This window comes from Tyto alba, unplaced genomic scaffold (assembly GCF_018691265.1).
Source record: "Tyto alba isolate M040663 unplaced genomic scaffold, T.alba_DEE_v4.0 Super-Scaffold_6, whole genome shotgun sequence".
Taxonomy (NCBI): domain Eukaryota; kingdom Metazoa; phylum Chordata; class Aves; order Strigiformes; family Tytonidae; genus Tyto; species Tyto alba.
This window is the reverse complement of record NW_024881327.1, coordinates 11010434-11023076: the sequence shown is the minus strand read 5'-3', so window position 1 is coordinate 11023076 and position 12643 is coordinate 11010434.

Here is a 12643-nt window from a genome sequence, read left to right as displayed (position 1 = left end):
ATGAGTCCCTTGACTACAAGAATATTTCCCAGAGAGCAATGCAGTAAATCTTCTGGCTGGGAACTGAGTAAGTGATAAGAATGTCAAGTCATATTTATGCTTTTTTTCCCCTGTAACAAGTAAAAGTGATTTATACTTAGACAAAGAGCTGATATAAAAAGACCCCTATAAATTTAAGATGTTTGTTATCCCAGTGACATAAAAGCACACTGTTTTGCTGGAAATAAGAAACATGCTTTCTCTGAGCATTACAAAAAGGTAACACAGAGAGAGAGTTAAAATTTACAGTTGTGTTTGAAAACTCAGAAATCTTTTCTGGCTGGGCTTCCATGCGTCTTCCTAGGATGCAGCCTGGTTCATGACACTACCTCATTCCCCTGCTCTGTACAGCTCTCAATACCCAGAAAAAGGAGGGGCAGTGTCATGACTACTTGAAGTTGCAGCCAGCTGGTTCATCTCTCAGGGCTTTTGCAGTAATTGGGGGGGGGGGAGGGCTGTACCTGGCAGTGCCACCCTCTGAGTCCCCAGGGTGCCCGCTTAACCCAGAGCTTTCAGCTTCAGCCCATCTTGACAACTTTATGACTGCTGAGGATTGCTGTGTCTTACTGGACCATTTAGATCAGCTTTAAGGCTTTCTCTATTGCTAAAGGCAGATTTTTATCCATTATAAATTACCAGAGATTCATTGATTTCCCTTTACTGACAATGATTGCTTCTTACAGTATTACCCATTGGCCACACTTTGATCAAGATGTTGGCTTGGAGCACTCTGGCAGGAAAAACGGGTACAATTCTCTTATTTAAATCCAACATGGTTATATCTGGGGACTGAGCATAAAAAAAAATGGGGAGGTCCAGCTCCTTGGAAGCAACCGGTTACACAGCATTAGGAGTTAAGCACACAAAACCTTAGCCTAGGAGGTTATATATATCTCTCTGTGTTTGCTTGTGTATATAACCACAGAAAGCATTGGCGATAATGGCTGAGAGCTTTGCAGTTTTGCATGTACAACATGGAAGCAGTAGAGAAAAGAGGATTTTTATTTGACTTATTCTCTCACTACTTTGGCATCCTACTCAGTGACCACATCCAGGATCTCATGCCAGCTGAATCTGATGATGAGCAGGAAAACAGGACTAGTCCCAGGCCTCCAATTTTGGAGCCATCCCATCAGGATGCCATCACAGCAGAGAACTCTAAGCAGCTGACTCATAAGTATTTAGCACAAATAGGGAAAAGATGGGAGGGCAAAAGGTGCTGTTACATGAGGGCTGAGGTCATCCCCAATGGGAGCATGGGGAAATGGGATCTGGTGGAGACTCATATGGGTGAGACATGTCTGTGTAATAGCGGGGTCAGAGTAAAGAGAGGATTTTGTGGCCATCCTAGAGGTAGGAGGCTGGGAAGAATTGGCAAGTGGATTGGAGGAAAACCACTGGGCTGCCCGGAGGGTTTTGCCAGCTGGGCAACTGTTCTGTGCTATTTGACAAGGGAACACAGTGTCAATGTGTATCCCTTAATAGTCAGCAGCTGCTTTTTCAGAGCACAGCAGGAACGATTTTGCCATGCTTGTTCTGCTGTCTGGGCAAATGGGTGATTTCCCTTTGCAAAGCCCCAGGGCATAAAGCTGCCAACAGGGTTGCTGTTACAGGAATCTGAAAAAATATTTTCTCAATGTAAAACCCAAACCATGCCACTCTTGTAGTGCTTTGCTTTTAACATTTCTATTTCCTGGGAGACAGTACAAATCAGTGCCATTGGACCATGTTTAGAGAAAGCTGGGTAAAGAAGAAACACATAGGGAGATTGGTCAACCTTTCACAGGGAGAATGGGGAAAAAGAAGCTGCTCTGGTGGGACAGAGCTGCGTGAGGTTCTCGGCCTGAAGTAGCTGGCTTCTCCCACGTGTGCCTGGTGGGCAGCAATGTCAAAGCCCAACAAAATCTGTCAAACCCTCCTATCCATTAAAAAAGGTACAATTTTGTATTTGAAGCAGGTTTCAGGTAGTTTCTATTCCCAAATATCAAACCTGCAGGTTTTGTAAAAAGTTGACTGACAGTATGACTACCAACGATTTTTCTGCCTCTTGCTGTTTCACACAATACTAGCTCTGAAAAAGCAAACCTAGACTAAGTCCTCTCTGTCAGCTCTGGTGATCACAGTACTTGGGTATGTCCTACTCCACTGCAAGCTTGGCAAAGAAGAAAAACACCTCTGAAATCCCAGCAGCCCTATTTTTCAGAGAGCTATCTCATTTGCTCCCCGTAGCTCCCATTTCTGTCATTCTTGAGCACCTGCCCTGGGCTCATGGATTTCTTTTCTCAACTGTCCTGTAAAGTAATGAGAAACAAGGCCTTAAGGGTTTGACTAACATCATGAAGGAGGTCTGTGATCATGCTCAAGTGGGTATAAAATAGTGTCAGAATCCAGTGCCCTAACCACTGAACCATTTCTTTCCCATATTTGTAAAAAAAAAAAAAAGAAAAGAAAAAAAATTCTTTCCCAAAGCACTTGAGCCAGCTTTAATCATTTGTTAGCCTAGAAAAGGTTCATACCTAAATGCACAATGAGACATTCAGAGTCCTCCAGCTTCAAAACACTCACATTTCTATGCCAACTGGGAATGTTCTGGTGACTAATCTGTAGACAGTAGTGAGGTCTGTGAGTGCATCTTTAACAAATTTGTTCTAAAATATTCAGTCTCTCAAATGGCCATCTAGATAATTTGTTTCTATTTTATAGTTTTGGGGTTTACGGGGACTTAGGGAGGGGTGGTTTTGATTTGGTTTTGCTCTTAATGTGCTGGTGGTTCAGTGTTGTTAATGTTGTTGGCAAGTGCTATTGTCATGGTTTGACCCTGATTGGCAGCCAAACACCACGCAGCCACTCTCTCTCCCTTCTCTTCTAGCAATGAGAAGGGACAGATGAGCCAGGTGTGGGGTTCGAGATAGAACCAGGAGGGGAAAATCACCCTTTATGGTCATGAGCAAAAGTCAGACTCGTTAGGGGAAGGAAAAAATAACATACATTTATTACAGAAACTAGCAACACTTAACAGAGTTAGACACTGAGAAGCATTGCCACATCTTGAGAACACCTTCCCCCCACCCCTCCCTTCTTCCCGGGATCAGTTCTGCTCCCGATATCTCTACCTCCTCCCCTAGTGGTGCAGGGGCAGGGAATGGGGGGTGCAGTCAGCGCTGCCACTTCCTTCATCTTCGGTGAGGGGAGTGTCCGGAACTTGTTCCTCCTGCTCTATCGTGGTCCCCCTCTCACAGGAGACAGTCCTCCACAAACTTTCTCCGACATGAATTCCTCCCATGGGCCGCAGCGTTCCCCACACTGCTCCGTCATGGGTCACTAACTTCCTCCGACTGGATTCCCTCCCACGGCTGCAGCCCTTCCCGAGCTGCTCCGGTGTGGGACTCCCCCGCATGCTGCAATCCTCCCAGCGCTGAATTACAGCAGTGGGGCTGCCTTTTCCCATGAGACCCCGGCCTTCTTCAGGCACAGCACCTTGATTATCTGAGCAGGAGCCACAGGCCATAAATCAGTGTCTGCTCCACCGTGGATCTTCGTGGGTGGCAGGGGGGGGCCGCCCTGCCGTCTCACCACAGGATACAGGGGGGTGTCTGCTCCGGCACACCTCCCCCCTCCTTTCTTCCTCCATTCCTCCACTGACCTTGGTGTTCATGCAGCTGCAGCAACTCCTCCTCACAAGTCCCACTGCCTGTCACCACGTCCCTTCTTAAATACGTTATCGCAGAGGCGCAGCTGATGGGCTCAGTTTTGGTGCAGAGGTGGAGCTGACTTGGAGCTGTGAGAACTTCAAGAAGCTTCTCACAGGGGGCCGTCCCTATAGCCCCCTCCCCTGCCACCAAAAACCCCACCACTCGCTCAAACTCAGGACAGCTATTTAACACCTTTGTCTACACATGCAGCATTGATCTTAATTGCACATAGTAATACTAAATATTCAGCTAAAAAGAATGACAAATAACAATAGTAAGGGAGTAAATGAAAGGCAGATCCAGGTTTGTGTATTCAAGATAGTGTATTCTCTAAAATATTATCTCTTTCTGGAATGTTGAGAGTTTTCTCCAACAGCTATTAGTATCTAAGCACAATTGCAAGACTCATTCATGACTAATCTCTATAATGTTTTCTGAAATCAATATAACAAAATTCACGGATGTGGGGGTTTTTGTCAGGTACATCATAAGAATTAATATTTGCTACCTTACTATTACATCATGGGCAAAATAAATGAAGTCATTTGGTTAGATATAGTGCCCAACTTTATTTCACGTAGCCAGTAGTTAAATGCTTTTTCTTGTGCTGTTACCCAAAATGTGCCTGAAATGCTCAGCTGACCTTCAGCAAGAAAATTGTCTTACCTCTGCTATCTGAAGGAGAGAGATTTTATGATTCTTACAACAGCGTTATCTGGTAAGCTACACTGTAAAATGCATTTGCATTCATGTCCAGGTGCACAGATTAACATCTGTTGAGAAAAGCTTCAATAGTATCTTCAAAAGAAGAGGTTAGAACATCTTCCTTAGTAGAATATGCCTCATATTCTACCAGTTCTAGAAGGAAAGCACAGAGGATGTGACTGGACTCAGGCAGGCAAATGATGGGCTGGGACAGAGTTGGAAGAGGAGAGGTTACTTAAGGTTGGCCTGTGGAAATGGGATGTTTTGTAATTTAGCCCTGACGTGGGATAAAAGGGGAATGCTACTCCAAGCATCTAATTTTGACTTGTCTTGATGTTTTGACGTCTTGAATATTGGAGATCTGTGTCTTGCTTTCTCTTTTTTTGCTGTTCCTCCAATCTTGTCACAGCAGTATTTAAACTGAACTTTCATGTAAAATAAGAATTCCACAGCACACATTAAATGTCACAGCTAACATTTCACCTAGTATATGGGTAGTCCCAGTACTAGGAAGTGTAGGAAGGCACACTGCTGATCAGTTTAATTTTGTAAATTGGACCAAATGCTTATTCATTCACTCATTCCTAATGCTACTTTTCCAATACATTCTTAGATAACAAAGATTGCAAGTCCCAAATTGGCACTGAGCGTGCGGGGTCCCTAGCTCTGCGTAGCGATGTGAAGTCTAGCACATGTGGTCAAAGCCGAGGATGTGTGGTTGTGAGTGCTGGTAATGTGTAGCTGTTGAGTGTATTTTCTTGACAGTGATTTCTGCAGGAATATACTGAAAAGAACAAATAACAAGTCTTAGTGGTTTTTAAATTAACAGCCTTCTAGAGCTGAGCTAAACTCACAGACCATCAGTTTCTGAGTTCAGAATGCTGCTAATTAATCAAAGCTTCTGTCATAAAGTAATGTGACATTAAATTCCCATTAGATGTAGATGCAAAAAGTACTTTTTTTTTCCCCCACACTGAACACCATTTAAATACGTTATCAGTAGGTAAGATAATATAAAATTATTAGAATTAGTTTCAGCCATTTCTCCCTGCCCCTTTTCTCTGGTTAACAGGAATCTGAAGATTTTTTAGCTCAAAAACAAGATCAAGCTGTTCTCAGATTATTTCAAGGGATGCTGACTTTAAAAGGACAGTAAAACATTTGTTCATCTGCCATCTGTGACTTATTCCATTATTTTTGCCTTTTCTGCAGAAGTCAGTAAGAAATCACTTAGAAACTTTGGTGTCAGTTGTGTTGAACTCAGAGACAATGTTTGGTACCCATACATTTCCTTAGGAACAACGGGAAAATGTCTTCTTGCTCTGCAGCTGTGAGACAGGTATCTTCCAAATCTACCCATGAATCACTGAATCTTGACTAGCTCATGTTCTAGAGGAATTTTCAGATTAAAAAATAGCTTTAAATAACATGCAGGCAAAGTACCTTATGATAACCATGCTGCTACCCCTAATGCAATTCACCAACAGCCAAAATGAACATGGTTTTTGGTAGAACACGCATGGGCAACAGTGATGGTCTATACTTGAGAAAGCCCATCTCAAAATGTTTTCCATAGGTTCACAGGTCACAAAAATGCTGAAGTCATATAGAATGGGCCCTGTACGTATCCCAGAGGGGTCAGTTCAGTCCTGGCTTGAATGAGTCTTGTCCTTGGTGTTAGTGACCGAGTTTGGATGGTCCCTGTAGCAAGGGAGAACTTTAAAAGGGGCAGTAACCAAGGAATAGTAGGAAATCAGCCTAGCAGAAAGAGTTACAAGGACAAAGAGGGAGGGAGAAACTCCCAGGCAAACCTTGTCCATTCAAGTGAAACTAAGGCAGTGTGAGCTCCGTGGTGAACCCTGTTCTGGAGGAGCCCACGGGGAAGGTGCAGCGCGGCCGTTCAGGCTGGCTGAGTCTGTAGATGATGGTGTCCGGTATGAATGGATTGAACTGTTTACAGCAGGCATGAAAGCTTACATGGAAAATAATCCTGAGAAGCAGAAGACAGGGCCTGACCTACTTTAAATTGAGGAACTGTAAAATCAGTTGATTTGATCAGGTGGAAATAGTTCCTTCTGTGGTAAGAAAATGAGCAAAAAAGGCAGAACAAGATTTTTCAAAAGATCAACCTCAGCTTCTAGAAACAGCTACACTGTGCATAACTGAGTTACAACTAACCTTTTTTAGCCAAAGATATCATTTCTATTTATTCAGATAAATAGAGCAGTTATTACCCATTTCTCACACCAGTAATGTTATTAGACCCATAGCTGGGCAAGAGATGTAATAGATGCATGAAAAGGCCAAAAAACTGGAAAGATTTAACTTCCTTATTTTAGAGCAAATAACATAATAGATAGATTACTGATAGATAGATAATGATGATGATGATAAACACAAACACAAAAAGAATGGCCAACTGAAAATAAATCAGATTTTTTTGTATAGATTTCAGGAATAATGTGTTCACAGGCAAATTTAAAGATGATAATCAGGAATGTTGCTTCAAAAGATACAGTTGCATCACAGACAGTTGAGACCATGTCAGTAGGATTCTGGTGAAAATTAGTGAATATGTGCAGGAAATGGAAATGCTTGATTTTTTTATTTTATCAGATTCCTGGCATGAATGTAAGGTTTTCTCCTCCAGTACAGTACTGATGTGTTTAGAGATCATATTGACAGGTAATTTCATTCCAGATTTTTTTTTTCCGGGGGGTGGGGGGGGGTTGGGAACTGGTTCCAGACTGACCTATGGTATATGTAGTTATTCTTGGTTTTATTATATCTTTTATATTTAAACAAGAGCCTCTGCTCCTCTTCAGTTCTTTTCTCTCCACCTCCACTGTCTACTGTTCGTGGTACTTATTGTCCATGCTTACACTTATCCATCACTTATCTACTCACCTTGCAGCAGCTGTTACATCTGCTTTTCATCTTGCCTGTTGTATGAATCAGCAGAAAAACCCATGTTGGAGGGAAGGCAACTGTGATCCATAAACAGCCTTGGTCCAAGGAATGATTCTTTTGGTAGCATGAGAAGTTCCTGCCTTGTGCAACGAAATATGAAAGTAACTGAGATGGTCCTGCCAAAGGATGTTCCCCTCTGGAATAACACTTTAAACAGCCAAGGAAGTAGGCAGAACTAGACTTGCAATTAGAACAAACAGTTTCTTAAAGTCAGTGCAAATGTACAAGCTGTAGAGTGGTCCTGTATCACAGAACTGTATTGGGAGACTATTTAAGTTACATTTACATTTATCTTTAGCACTCACAACCACTCCTTAAAAGAATCCCTGGCTGATTTTCTTTTCTCCTGAAATTCTAAAAATGTCAAAGGCTTTTGATATATGCAGTCAGTATAATTTAAGTAGAGACAGGGTTCTGAATCCAGAGACCCCATGTGTGATACTGCATTAGCTTAATTTATTGTTCACAGTAGGCTGTGGTTGTCTGAGCAGATAGGTTTTCCAGTTGTATTATTTGACATCATTACAGTTGAATATGCACCAGAATACCATGTGGTGAGTACGTAATAAATCAGCTCATTATGTCTATAATCATTATGATTATGTGTTGTTCCAGATCTCAGTTTTGTTGACATAAAAGGAGGTAAACAGTATAAATTACTGACTCATCAAATGGTTTGTTTTAATTTGTTGAGAAGGGAGAAGGTTATTTTGTTGTGTGGCCTGTTTCACATTTAGAATCACAGTAATGAATATATAGAATATGTGTTAAATGGAAATAGCAGAATGTGAAATTAATCATACCCAAATGTACTACATAGAGGCTAAGAGTGAAAACATAAGTGTCACAAGACATTGACCAAAGGTTCCCATCATACCAAAGGAATCACAGAATTACAGACTACTAGAGGTTGGAAGGGACTTCTGGAGGTCATCTGGTCCAACTGCCCCGTTGCTCAAGCAGGTCCACCCAGAGCAGGCTGTCCAGGACCACGTCCAGATAGCTTTTGAATACCTCCAGGGATGGAGGCTCCACAGCCTCTCTGAGCAACTGTGCCAGTGCTTGGTCACCCTCACAACAAATCTGCCTTCCAGCCAGTCAGCCCCAGCAGGTACTGGTGGCTGGGGCTGCAATTCCCCTGGATGAAATGCTTCAGGTTCCTGCCAGCCCACCCCTCCAGCCTGTCGAGGTCCCTCTGGATGACAGCACAGCCCTCTGGTGTATCAGCCACTCGTACCAGATCTGTGTCACCACTGTTCCTCCACACAGGCCTTCTGGAATTTTGCCTGACTTCCTCCTCATTGGGATGGACTCCTCTTGAGCCTGGAGGAGGTGATGCTTTAATATTACCCAGCTATCTTGGGTCCCTCTTCCCTCTAGGTCTTTATCCCCTGGGACTCTACTAACCAGATCTTTGATGATGCCAAACTCTGCTCTCCTGAAGCCCAGGGTTATGAGCTTGCTTTTTACCCTCCTCCCTCCCTCCCTCCAGAATCCCATACTCTGCCATTTCACTGTCACTGCAGCCAAAGCTGCCTTTGACCTTCAAATCTGCAGGGAGCCCCTCCTTGTTGGTATGAGGTCCAGTGAGCACCTTGCCTCATTGGCTCCTCTGTCACTTGGATGAAGAAGTTGACGCACTCCAAAAACCTCTGGAATTGCCTATGCCCTGCTGTGTTGTCCCTCCTGTATATATAGAGGTGGTTGAAGTTCCCCATGACGACCTTCACAGCACAGTCAGAATCAAAAACTGTCAAGAAGTGCAACGTGAGAACCAAAGACATTTTCACAGGGCTATAGAAATTCATATCCTTACATATTTTCAACTGAAATTTGACATCACTGCCTGAGGCAGAACAACTAGCATGTGGATTCATAGCATTTTAGAACGACTGTGAAGCAGAAGAACACTGCAAATACGGAGTTCACTCGCAATGGCATACTATTTGTTCCATGCAGTTTTCTTTATATCTTTTTTTTTATTATTATTATTATTACTTTTATAAAGACCATGATGTTTAAGGGAAACATTCTTAAAGGAAATATGACCAACAGAACCTATTCTTCCTAGCCATAAACTGTGTTATCAGTCCCAGTCTAATGATCCAGGAGTGTTATTACTGCAGCTGAACAGTGCGTGCATTTGTGCGACGCCCAGTACAGCCCATTAGGTGTGTGAGAGGTAAAGGGAGAGGGAGATGCTGTGTAACATGTGGAATGAATATCTGCTCGGTTCTGCTGAGTGTACAGAAAGTGCATGATCACAAAACACATGCATCATGTCACCTTGTGTACGGTTTCCTTCCTTGATACGTTTGCCTCTAATGGTACAGCTGCTGACTGCAGCTCTCATACCACAGGGCTCATACCTTTTTTGGCTCAGCTCCCAGTCCAAAATGAATGTGTTCATCCAGTCATTCACTTGGTTTTTGCGTTAATGGGAAACAAAGGTATAAGTGCCTCCCCAAAACTATAAATGTTAAATGATTGTATTCACAAGTTTGCTCTTCATTGCTCTTTTCAGCTCAATCTTCAGCTGGAGTTTTGCCTGGGAAAAGTTTTGCTTGTATTTACTTTTTTCCAGAAAAAAAAAAAATGAACCAAACAAAACCATTCTATGGTAGGCTGTGGTTCAGGGAAAAAGATGTAGGGGAAAAAACGGGTACATGAGAAGAGTTCATAAATAAAGTGGCTATGCCCTGAGTGCAGGTGTGCCCTGCGTCACCTTAACCAATTTCTGCAATGACCCAAGTCTCTCTGATGCCACTTCTCAGCTTTCCTAGGTCACCATTGTATTTGGAAACTAGTTACAAGCATTCATAACTCCTTTTCTTAAGGACAACATGAAAGATAGTGCATAAAAAAAGGCTTCTACTTATATTTGTTGTCAGTGTCTTCAAAACTGAAAATACATTGAGAAATGCGGTAGAAGCAGTGCAATCAACAACAGGCCTAATCTACACCAATGTAAATTTGCATATCATTCCTAAAGTAAATGAAACTAAGCTAGTTTAGCAACTACACATCTTCTCAACATGTTATACCACTACTTAGTTAAAAAAGTCAACAGCTCTATTTTTTTTCAGCTACAGTAAAGAACTTACTTCCTTTTAGCCAGACGGTGATATAGTTTGAAGATGAGATTCTAAAACATTCTACAGGAGTCTTCAAAGGCACTTCAGGTGTGTGGTTGTCATTTCTGATGGTTAACTGTATTCTGGCAGCTCCTAGAAAATCCCAGCTCCCGTCGCCCTGAGCTCTGGCCTAATACACATCAAAAGATAATCCCTCTACAGTTATATTTATGCTTCCACCTTGGTAAATACTAGCAAGTTAAAAGGTTTAATTCTTTATTATTCTCTATATTATTGACACCTATGCACACACTTAATTTTAAGCATGTTCTGTTGACTTTAGTAAGTGCTAAGCACCATGCTTGAAGGTAAGCAACCATCTACGTGCTGCTCTCAGTATGAATGCTTTTCTGCATTGAGACCTACAAAAAAATAACAAAAAACAAATGTATATAGCTGGAGATTGAAGCAGACAAAAAGATGGGGAAAAATAGCAGTAAATTGGCCATGACTCACAGATGATTAAGCAAATGAGTTAAAAATTCAGATGATTAAACCAGAATAATCTAAATATCTGGTTCGCATTGATATGGTGACACATTGATATGTTGAGATATGATGACTTCTTTAGACTATCAGGACAGCAGCTAGTGGACTTCAGAGCTCATAACAGGATTTAGAAAATGGTTTAGAGGTCTTTAATACCAATATTGTGTGATGTACCAAAAAAAAACATTTTATGGTAGGCTGAAGTTCAGGGAAGAGGAAGGGATATAGTGGAAAAAACAGGTACATGAGAATAGTTCATAAATAAAGTGGCTATGCCCTGAGTGCATGTGTGCACTTCGTCACCTTAACCTATTTTTGCAATCATCTGAGTCTCTTTGATGCCTCTTCTCAGCTTTCCTCGGTCATCACTGCATTTAGAAACAAAAGCATCCATGCTCTACTGGGCGTGGGGAAGAGATTATTAGTTGAGCTGTGTTTCAGTCATATTACTGTCTTCATTTCTCTTGGATTTCCTCGTCCATCAGATGATAATAAGTAGACCCAGTGCTCAGCCACAACTGCTGAGAGCAGCATGGTCATTCTCAGTAATGCTGTAGAGATAGAAGGAAATGTTTATCTGAACTCAGCAGGAAAACATTCAGGCACTAGTTTTGAAGTGCGTGGGCATGGAGGGGCTTGGAGCAAACGGAGCTCCCAACCCCTCTCTTTTTTGCCTCAGAATTACAGTTCCTCCTTTCCTGCAGGTGCTGGGACTGAGTCCTCCACATGCTCTGAAGGTCCTTCACAACCCTGAAATAGGAACGGCACAAGAGCCCATAGAAAAGCTTCCCAGCCTTTCCAGCTGAATGTATGTGACTCTCATTGCTGTGACTTTCAAGGCTGGATGGTCAACCAACTCTCCTACTTGCCTTTGAAAATCCTACCACGTTTTCGCCTCAATTAATCTTGAAGTTGTGTCGTGGTTTAGGCCTGAATGGCAGCCAAACACAATGCAGCAGCTCTCTCTCCCTTCCCCTCTGGCAATGAGAAGGGACAGAGAGCCAGGCTTGGGGTTCAAGATAGGACTGGGATGGGGAAAAAATCCCCCTTTTATGATCACGAGCAAAAGGAAGACTCGTTAGGGGAAGAAAAAAAAAGAACATACATTTATTACAGACACTAACAACACATAACAGAGTAGGACAGTGCGAAGCATTGCCACATCTTGAGAACACCTTCCCCCCAACCCTCCCTTCTTCCCAGGCTCAGCTCTGCTCCCGATATCTCTACCTCCTCCCCCAGTGGCGCAGGGGCAGGGAATGGGGGGTGCAGTCAGTGCTGCCACTTTCTTCATCTTCGGTGAGGGGAGTGTCCGGAACTTGTTCCTCCTGCTCTATCGTGGTCCCCCTCTCACAGGAGACAGTCCTCCACAAACTTTCTCCGACATGAGTTCCTCCCACGGGCCGCAGCGTTCCCCACATTGCTCCATCATGGGTCACTAACTTCCTCCAACTGGATTCCCTCCCACGGCTGCAGCCCTTCCCGAGCTGCTCCGGTGTGGGACTCCCCCGCATGCTGCAATCCTCCCAGCGCTGAATTACAGCAGTGGGGCTGCCTTTTCCCATGAGACCCCGGCCTTCTTCAGGCACAGCACCTTGATTATCTGAGCAGGAG